This window comes from Trichechus manatus, unplaced genomic scaffold (assembly GCF_000243295.1).
Source record: "Trichechus manatus latirostris isolate Lorelei unplaced genomic scaffold, TriManLat1.0 scaffold00224, whole genome shotgun sequence".
In the NCBI taxonomy this organism is placed as follows: domain Eukaryota; kingdom Metazoa; phylum Chordata; class Mammalia; order Sirenia; family Trichechidae; genus Trichechus; species Trichechus manatus.
This window is the reverse complement of record NW_004444160.1, coordinates 1,932,867-1,941,532: the sequence shown is the minus strand read 5'-3', so window position 1 is coordinate 1,941,532 and position 8,666 is coordinate 1,932,867.

Here is an 8,666-nt window from a genome sequence, read left to right as displayed (position 1 = left end):
AGGAGGAGTATGTTGTCACAGTATAGAGAGAGCAATTAGGGTCACATAACAATGTATGTAGAAATTTTTGTATGAGAGACTCACTTGAATTGTAAACTTTCACTTAAACTACAAGTAAAAAAAATTGATACCCTGGAAAAAGCCATATTACCTGAAAGTCTGCAAGTCCAGAGGATCATTTGCACTGTATGCTTACTATTTTGTTAATAAACAAAACAGCTTGATATTCATACAGGATGAGACAATTCAAAATTACAGAAAAATAGATCAAAATAAATAAAATCTCAACATAAATACAACAAAAATCCTCACAACTGGATCAATAAGCAACATCATGATAAATGGAGAAAAGATTGAACTTGTTAAGGATTTCATGTTACTTGGATCCACAATCTACACCCATGGAAGCAGCAGTCAAGAAATCAAAAGATGCATTGCATTGGGCAAATCTGCTGCGAAAGACTTCTTTAAAGTGTTGAAAACCAAAGATGTCACCTTGAAGACTAAGGTGCGGCTGACCCAAGCCATGGCATTTTCACTTGCATTATATGCATAAGAAAGCTGGACAATGAATAAGGAAGACCGAAGAAGAATTGAAGCCTTTGAATTGTGGTGTTGGAGAAGAATATTGAATATACCATGCACTGCCAAAAGAACGAACAAATCTGTCTTGGAGGATGTAGAACCCAGAATGCTCCTTAGAAGCAAGGATGGTGAAACTACGTCTTACATACTTTGGACATGTTATCAGGAGGGATCAGTCCCTGGAGAAGGACATCGTGCTTGGTAAAGTAGAGGGTCAGCAAAAAGAAGGAAGACCCTCAACGAGATGAATTGACACAATGGCTGCAACAATAGGCCCAAGCATAACAACGATTGTGACGATGGCGCAGGATCGGGCAGAGTTTCGTTCTGTAGTACATAGGGCCGCTATAAGTCGGAACTGACTCCATGACACCTAACGACAACAACAAACATCAAAATGCATATGAAAAATTTGGTTTGTAACAAATAAGACATTTCAAATCTATGAGTTGCATGATTACTCTATAAGTAATTTCTTATACTCCTGCCTACAACTCCTCTGCTCTCTTTTTCTCTGATTTTATACCTCAACTGCATTCATTTCATTGAATTCACCATCTTGGCTTGAGCCAACTCCTTTGTCTAATCTGCTTAATCCCACTCCTCTCACTAATCTCTCCTCTCTCTTCCCAAACTATAGTTGGTTAAATAACTATTTGTCTTTCAGGTCTCAGATGAAAAAAAATCACCTCCTAAGGAAAGCTGTCACTGATTCTTAAACCAGATTGCTCTCTTTAGCTATATGTTCCCACAGTTCCCAGTATTTCCCTATCATAAAATTATTATGAGTAAGTGTCATTGCTCATTGTTCTTATGAGATTATATGATCCATGAGTTTTGAGACTATCTGATGTGCTCGTTAATCTATTCCTGCCAATCATGTTACCTGGAACATACTAAACACTGAATAAATATGCACTAAATTACCTCATAAACCATGGAATAATAAATAAATGTAATTATTTTCATAAATTCTCTGTGAAATAGGTAGGGCATTTTATATTTAAGATAACTGAGACTCAGAGAAGTTAAGCTTACTCAACATTACAGCAAAATGTGGAAGAAAAGAATAGGAAGACAAGGGCTTTGGCTCTTTCCACTGAAATAGATCCCCTTGTCATACTTAGAATTTTGCCAATCTGAGATTAAGTTAAACCAAAAAATTTCATGAATTTTTGAAATACAAAGGTTCACACATTTTCCCGAAGGAAATATTGTATTGATCTATAATTTACACACAGTAATTTTCACTGTTTTTAGGAGTACATTTTGATGAGCTTTAACAAATGTATATATTTTCTATCTACATGCATTATCTAGATATAGAATGTTTCCATCTCCCTCCAAAATTACATAATGCTCCTTTGTAGACAATCCTCTCAGCTCAATCTTGCCCCTGGCAATTACTATTCTAATTTATTTCTCTATGTTTGCCTTTTCCACAATGTCGTATGAATGAAATCATATGCTATGTAACATTTGTGTTTGACTTCTTTCTCTTATCATGTTTAATTGAAATTTATGAATGTAGCTGAAGAAAGCTCTGGTGATCTGTTTCCATGAAGATTACATTCAAGAAAACTCTGTGGAGAAGTTCTACTCTGTATCACAATGGGTTTGCCATGAGTCAAAATCAACTAGATGGCAAAAAGTTTGGGTTTTGTTCTTGGTTTTTGTTGCATGTATCAGTAATTCAAGGAGTCCCTGGGTGGCAGAAATGGTTAAGTACTGGACTACTAACTGAAAGGTTGGTGGTTCAAACCCACCCAGAGATGCCTTGGAAGTAAGGCCTGGCAATCTGCTTCTGAAAGGTGATAGCCTTGAAAACTCTACTGAGTGTAATTCTACTCTGCACACTGGGGTTGGCATGAGTCAGGATTGACTCAACAACAACTAAAAACAACATCAATAGTTCATTCATCTTTATAGCTGAGAAATATTCCACTGGACGAATCAACAATTTTTATCCACTTACCAGATGTGGGAAATTTGGGTTGCTTCCAATTTGTGTGATTATAAAGATGTCATAGTATTTATTTTTTAGGGCTTTTTGTGAACATATATTTTCATATTTTTTGTGCAAATGTCTAGATGTGGGATTTCTGGGTCACGTGACAAGGGCATATGGTATATTTAATTTTACAAGGAATTGCCAATGTTTTTCAAATTGACTACACCATTTCACTTCCATATGAAAGTTTTCAGATACTTCACATCCTCATCAGCAATTTGTATAGTTCATCTTTTTTTTTTTTTTAACTGTAGCCATTCTAGTAGATGTGTAGAATCTAATTGTGGCTTAAATTTGCATTCCCCTAACAACCAATAAGGAGCCCTGGTGGGTCAGTGGTTAAAGCACACGGCTGCCAAATAAAAGATTGGTGGTTTGAACCCACAAGCCTCTCTGAGGGAGAAAGATATGGCAGTCTGATTCTGTAAAGATTTACAGCCTTGGAAACACTATGGGGAAGTTCTACTCTGTCCTATAGGGTTGCTGGGAGTCAGAATCGACTCCACGGCAAAGGGTTTATTTGGAATAACCAATAATGTATCATTGATAAGAGTCTGGGAGTTCAGAGCTGTAGCTCTATGAATTGATCCCATCTTTTCACTGTATCTGTCATTAACATTATTATTGTTGTTGTTGTTAGGTACCCTCGAGTCAGTTCGGACTCATAGCACCCCGTATGTACAACAGAACGAAACACCGCTGGTCCTGAGCCATCCCCACAATCCTTGCTATGCTGGAGCCCATTGCTGCAGCAACTGTGTCAGTCCATCTCATTGAGAGTCTTCCTCTTTTTCACTGACCCTCTACTTTAACAAGCATGATGTCCTTCTGCAGGGACTGGTCCCCCCGATAGCATGTCCAAAGTACGGGAGACGAAGTCCCATCATCCTTGCTCCCAAGGAGCATTCTGTCTGTATTTCTTCCAAGACATATTTGTTCGTTCTTCTGGCAGTCCATGATATATTCAATATTCTTTGCCAACACCATAATTCAAATGCATCAATTCTTATTCGGTCTTCCTTGTTCATTGTCCAGCTTTCACATGGATATGAGGCGATTGAAAATACCATGACTTGAGTCAGGTGCATCTTTGTCCTCAAAGAGGTATATTTGCTTTTTTTAACACTTTAAAGAAGTCTTTTGCAGCAGATTTGCCCAATACAATACATCTTTTGCTTTCTTGACTGCTGCTTCCATGAGCATTGATTGTGGATCCAAGTAAAATGAAGTCCTTGACAATGTCAATATTTTCTCCATTTATCAGGATGTTGTTGCTTCTTGGTCCAGTTGTGAGGATTTTTGTTTTCTTTATGTTGAGGTGTAATCCAGACTAAAGGCTGTAGTCTTTGATCTTCATCAGTAGGTACTTCAAGTTCTCTTCACTTTCAGCAAGCAAGATTGTGTTATCTGCATACCACAAGTTGTTAATTAGTCTTACGCCAATCCTGATGCTGCATTCTTCTTTATATAGTCTAGCTTCTCAGATTTTTTGGTCAGCATACAAATTGAATAAGTATGGTGAAACTAAATAACCCTGATGCACACCTTTCCTGGCTTTAAACCACACAGTATCCCTTTGTTCTGTTTGAATGACTGCCTCTGACTATGTACAGTTTCCACATGAGTACAATTAAGTGTTCTGGGATTCCTATTCTTTATAATATTATCCATAATTTGTTATAACCCACACAGTCGAATGCCTTTGCATAGTGAATAAAACACAGGTAAACATCTTTCTGGTATTCTCTGCTTTCAACCAAGATCCATTTGACATCAGCAGTGATATTCCTGATTCCACGTCCTCTTCTGAATCCGGCTTGAATTTCTAGCAGTTCCCTGTTGACATACTGCTGCAACCACTTTTGAGCGATTTTCAGCAGAATTTTACTTGTACGTGATATTAATGATATTTTTCAATAATTTCCACATTCTGTTGGATCACTTTTCTTTGGAATGGGCATAAATATGAATGTCTTCCAGTTGGTTGGCCAGGCGGCTGTCCTCCAAATTTCTTGGCATAGATGAGTGAGCACGTCCAGCACTATCTGTTTGTTGAAACATCTCAATTGGTATTCTGTCAATTCCTGGAGACTTGTTTTTCACCATTGCCTTCAGTGTAGCTTGGACTTCTTCCTTCACTACCATTGGTTCTTGATCTTATGCTACCTCCTGAAATGGTTGTATGTCTACCAATTCTTTTTGGTACAGTTACTCTGTGTATTCCTTCCATCTTTTTTTGATGCTTCCTGTGTCGTTCAGTATTTTCCCCATAGAATCCTTCAGTATTGCAACTTGAGATTTGAATTTTTTCTTCAGTTCTTTCAGTTTGAGAAATGCCAAGCGTATTCTACCCTTTCGATTTTCTAACTCCAGGTTTTTGCACATTTCACTGTAATACTTAACTTTGTTTTCTCAGGCCACCCTTCGTAAGCTTTTGTTCAGGTCTTTTACTTCATCATTTCTTCTTTTTACATTATACCAAGCCAAATTATTTTGCTAGTTTGTGCCAACTATTAAATAAAAGTATCTCTTAAAGAGAGATAATACAAAGTGTGAAGTTATATACGAAAAGTCAGGTTTTCATTGGGAATAGAAGATGGTCTCTTGATGGGCATTGCATTGAATTTATTGATTGCTTTAAGCAGTATAGACATCTTAACAATATTAAGTCTTCCAGTCTACGAGCATGGAATATGCTTCAATTTTTAAAGTAATCTTTAATTTCTTTCAGTTATGTTTTATAGTTTTATGTGTATAAGTCTTTCACTTCCTTGTTTAGATTTGTTCCTAGATATTTTATTCTTTCAGAATTATTTCCTTGATTTCCTTTCCAGATTGCTCATTGCTGATATATAAAAACCCAATTGATTTTTGTGCCCTGACCTAGTATTCTGACACTTTGGTGAAATCAGTTATTAGCTCTAGAAGCTTTCTTGTATTCCACAAGAAACAATCTACGGGGTCATCTGTGTATAGGACCATGTGATCAGTGAAAAGGAATAATTCTACTCATTCTTTTCTTAGTTTCCTAGTGCTATCGTAACAAAAATACCACAAGTGAGTGGCTTTAACAAATAGAAATTTCTTTTCTCACAGTTTAGGAAGCTAGAAGTCCGAATTCAGGATGCAGGTCTAGACAAAGGCTCTGTCTGTTCTGGGGGAAAATCCTTGTTTCAGCTTCTCTAGTATTTTTGGAGATGTCCAAGTGGCATCTATCTTTCCCACATTTCTGCTGGCTTGCTTCTGTCCCTAATCTGCTCTTCTATATCTCTAAAGTGATTGGTTTAAGACACACCCTACAGTGATATGGCCTCATTAGCATAACAAAGAAAAGCCTATTCCTAAATGAAAATACATCCACAGGTACAGAGTTTAAGATTTACAACATATATTTTTGGGGGACACAATTCTATCCGTAATACTTCCACTTCCCAATTTGCATACCTTTTTTTTTCTTGCCTAATTGATCTGGCTTGAAGTTCCAGTACAATATTGAATAACAGCAGTGAGAACAGACATCCTTGTCCTGTTCTGGTCTTCAGGGAAAGTTCTCAGTCTTTTTCCATTGAATATAATGTTAGCTATGTGTTTTTCATAAATGTCCTTTAGCAGACTGAAGAATTTCTCGTGTATTCCTAGCTTGTTTACGGTTTTTATCAAGAAAGTGTGCTGGATTTTTGAAATGCCCTCTCTACATTGATTGAGATGATTATATGGTTCTTTTCCTTCATTCTATTAATGTGGTACACTGCATTGATTGATTTTTTAATGTTGAAACACCTTTGCGTGCTTGGGATAAATGCCACTTAATAATGGTGTCTACTCCTTTTAATATGTCTTTGGATTTAGTTTGCTAGCAATTTGTTGAAGATTTTTGCATCTATATTTATAAGGGATAAGGATCTGTAGTTTTCTGTTTTTGTAATATCTTTGGCTAGCACTGGTATCAGAGTAATGCGAACCTCATACTATAAGTTAGAATGTGTTCTCTCCCCTTCTATTTTTTGGAAATTTAAAAAAAAAAAAAAAGGTGACATTTTTTCTATAAATGTTTGATAGAATTCCCCATTGAAGCCATCTGGTCCAGGATTTTTCTTTTTTGGAAAGTTTTTGATTCCCAATTCAATTCTTTTCACTTGTTATTGGTTTCTTGAGATATTTTATTTTTTCTTGAGTGAATGTAGAAAGTTTATGTTTTTCTAGGCATTTATCCTTTTCATGTAGGTCACCTTATTTGTTGCCATAAAATTATGCATACATAGTATTATCTTATGATCCCTTTTTATTTCTGTAGGTTTGGATGTAATGTTGTCATGGATTAAATTATGTCCCCCCAAAAATGTGTGTATCAGTTTGACTGGGCCATGATTCCTGGTATTCTGTGGTTTTCCTATAAGTTGTAAATCCTGCCTCTATGATGTTAATGAGGGAGGATGGGTGGCAGTTGTGTAGTAAGGCAGGACCTGATCTACAAGACTGGATTGTGTCCTGAGGCAATCTCTTGAGAGATAAAAGACAGAAGTGAGCATTGAGACAGGGGGACCTCACACCATCAAGAAAGCAGTGCCAGGAGCAGAGTGCATCCTTTGGACTGGGGTCCCTGCACCGAGAAGCTCCTACTCCAGGGGAACATTGATGAGAAGGCCGAGAGAGAGAGAAAAAGGCTTCCCCTGGAGCTGACGCCCTGAATTTGGACTTTTAGGCTACTTTGACTATGAGGAAATAAACTTCTCTTCATTAAAACCGTCCACTTGTGGTATCTCTGTTAGAGCAGCACTAGATGACTAAGACAAACGTCTTCACTTTCGTTTCTGATTTTAGATATTTTCATCTTCTCTTTTTCTTTGTCAGTCTAGCTAAAGGTTCATTGATTTTATTGATTTTTTTTTAAAACAACTTCTGGTTTCACTGATTTTATTCTAATGCTTTTCTGTTCTCTGTTTCATTTATGTCTTCTCTAATCTTTGTTATTTGTTTTGACACTTTGGGGTTTGGTTTGATCTTTTTCTGGTTTCTCAAGTTGTAAAGTTAAGTTATTGATTAGTGTTCTTTCTACTTTTTTAATGTAAGTGTTTACCACTATGAACTTCCCTCTGATCATTGTCTTCACTGTGTCCTATAAGTTTCAATACAATGTGATTTCATTTTCATTAGATTCAAAGTATTTTCTCATTTCTCTTTTTATGCTTTCCTTCGTCCATTGATTGTTTAATAGTGTTTTAAAAATTGCATATATTTGTATATTTTCCACTTTTCTTTCTGTTTTTAATTTCTAGCTTCACTCCATTGTGGTCAAAGAAGTTGTATGAGTTCCATCTTTTTCAATTTATTGAGACTTTCTTTGTGACCTAACATAAGTTTATTTTGGGGAATGATCCATGTGCACTGAAGAGGAATGTATATTGTGCTGTTGTTGGGTGGAGTGTTCTATATATGTCTGTTAGGTTTAGTTTGTTAATAGTGTTCAAGTCCTCTATTCCTTACTAATATTCTTTCTTGATGTCCTCTCTAATATTATAAGTGGTATATTATAAGTTCCCAATTATTATTATAGAGCTATGTATTTCTCCCTTTAATTGGATGAGTTTGCTTTATATAATGAGGAGTTCTGATGTTACGTGCATATATAATTGTTAAATCTTCTTGATGAATTGACTGTTTTATTATTATATAATTTAATTTTTTCTCTCTTATAACTAATCTTGGCTTAAACTCTATTTTGTCTGACATTAAAGTCTCCACACCAGTTCCCTTTTGGTTGCTATTTGTATAGAAATTTTATTTTTTAACCTTTTACTCTCAACCTATTTGTCTCCTTGGGTCTAAAATATGTCTCTTGCAGGCAGTATATAGTTGGGTCATTCTCTTTTTATTCATTCTGCCATTCTATGTCTTTTGATTGGAATATTTAATTCATTTTTATTTATTGTAATTACTGATAAGAAACAACTTACTTTTGCTATTTTGTTATTTGTTTTTGTTTATGTTGTACATTTTTTGTATCTTATGTCCTCTAATACTGCAAAATTTTTGCTTTGTTGCTTTTATATAGTGACCCATTTTGACTTTC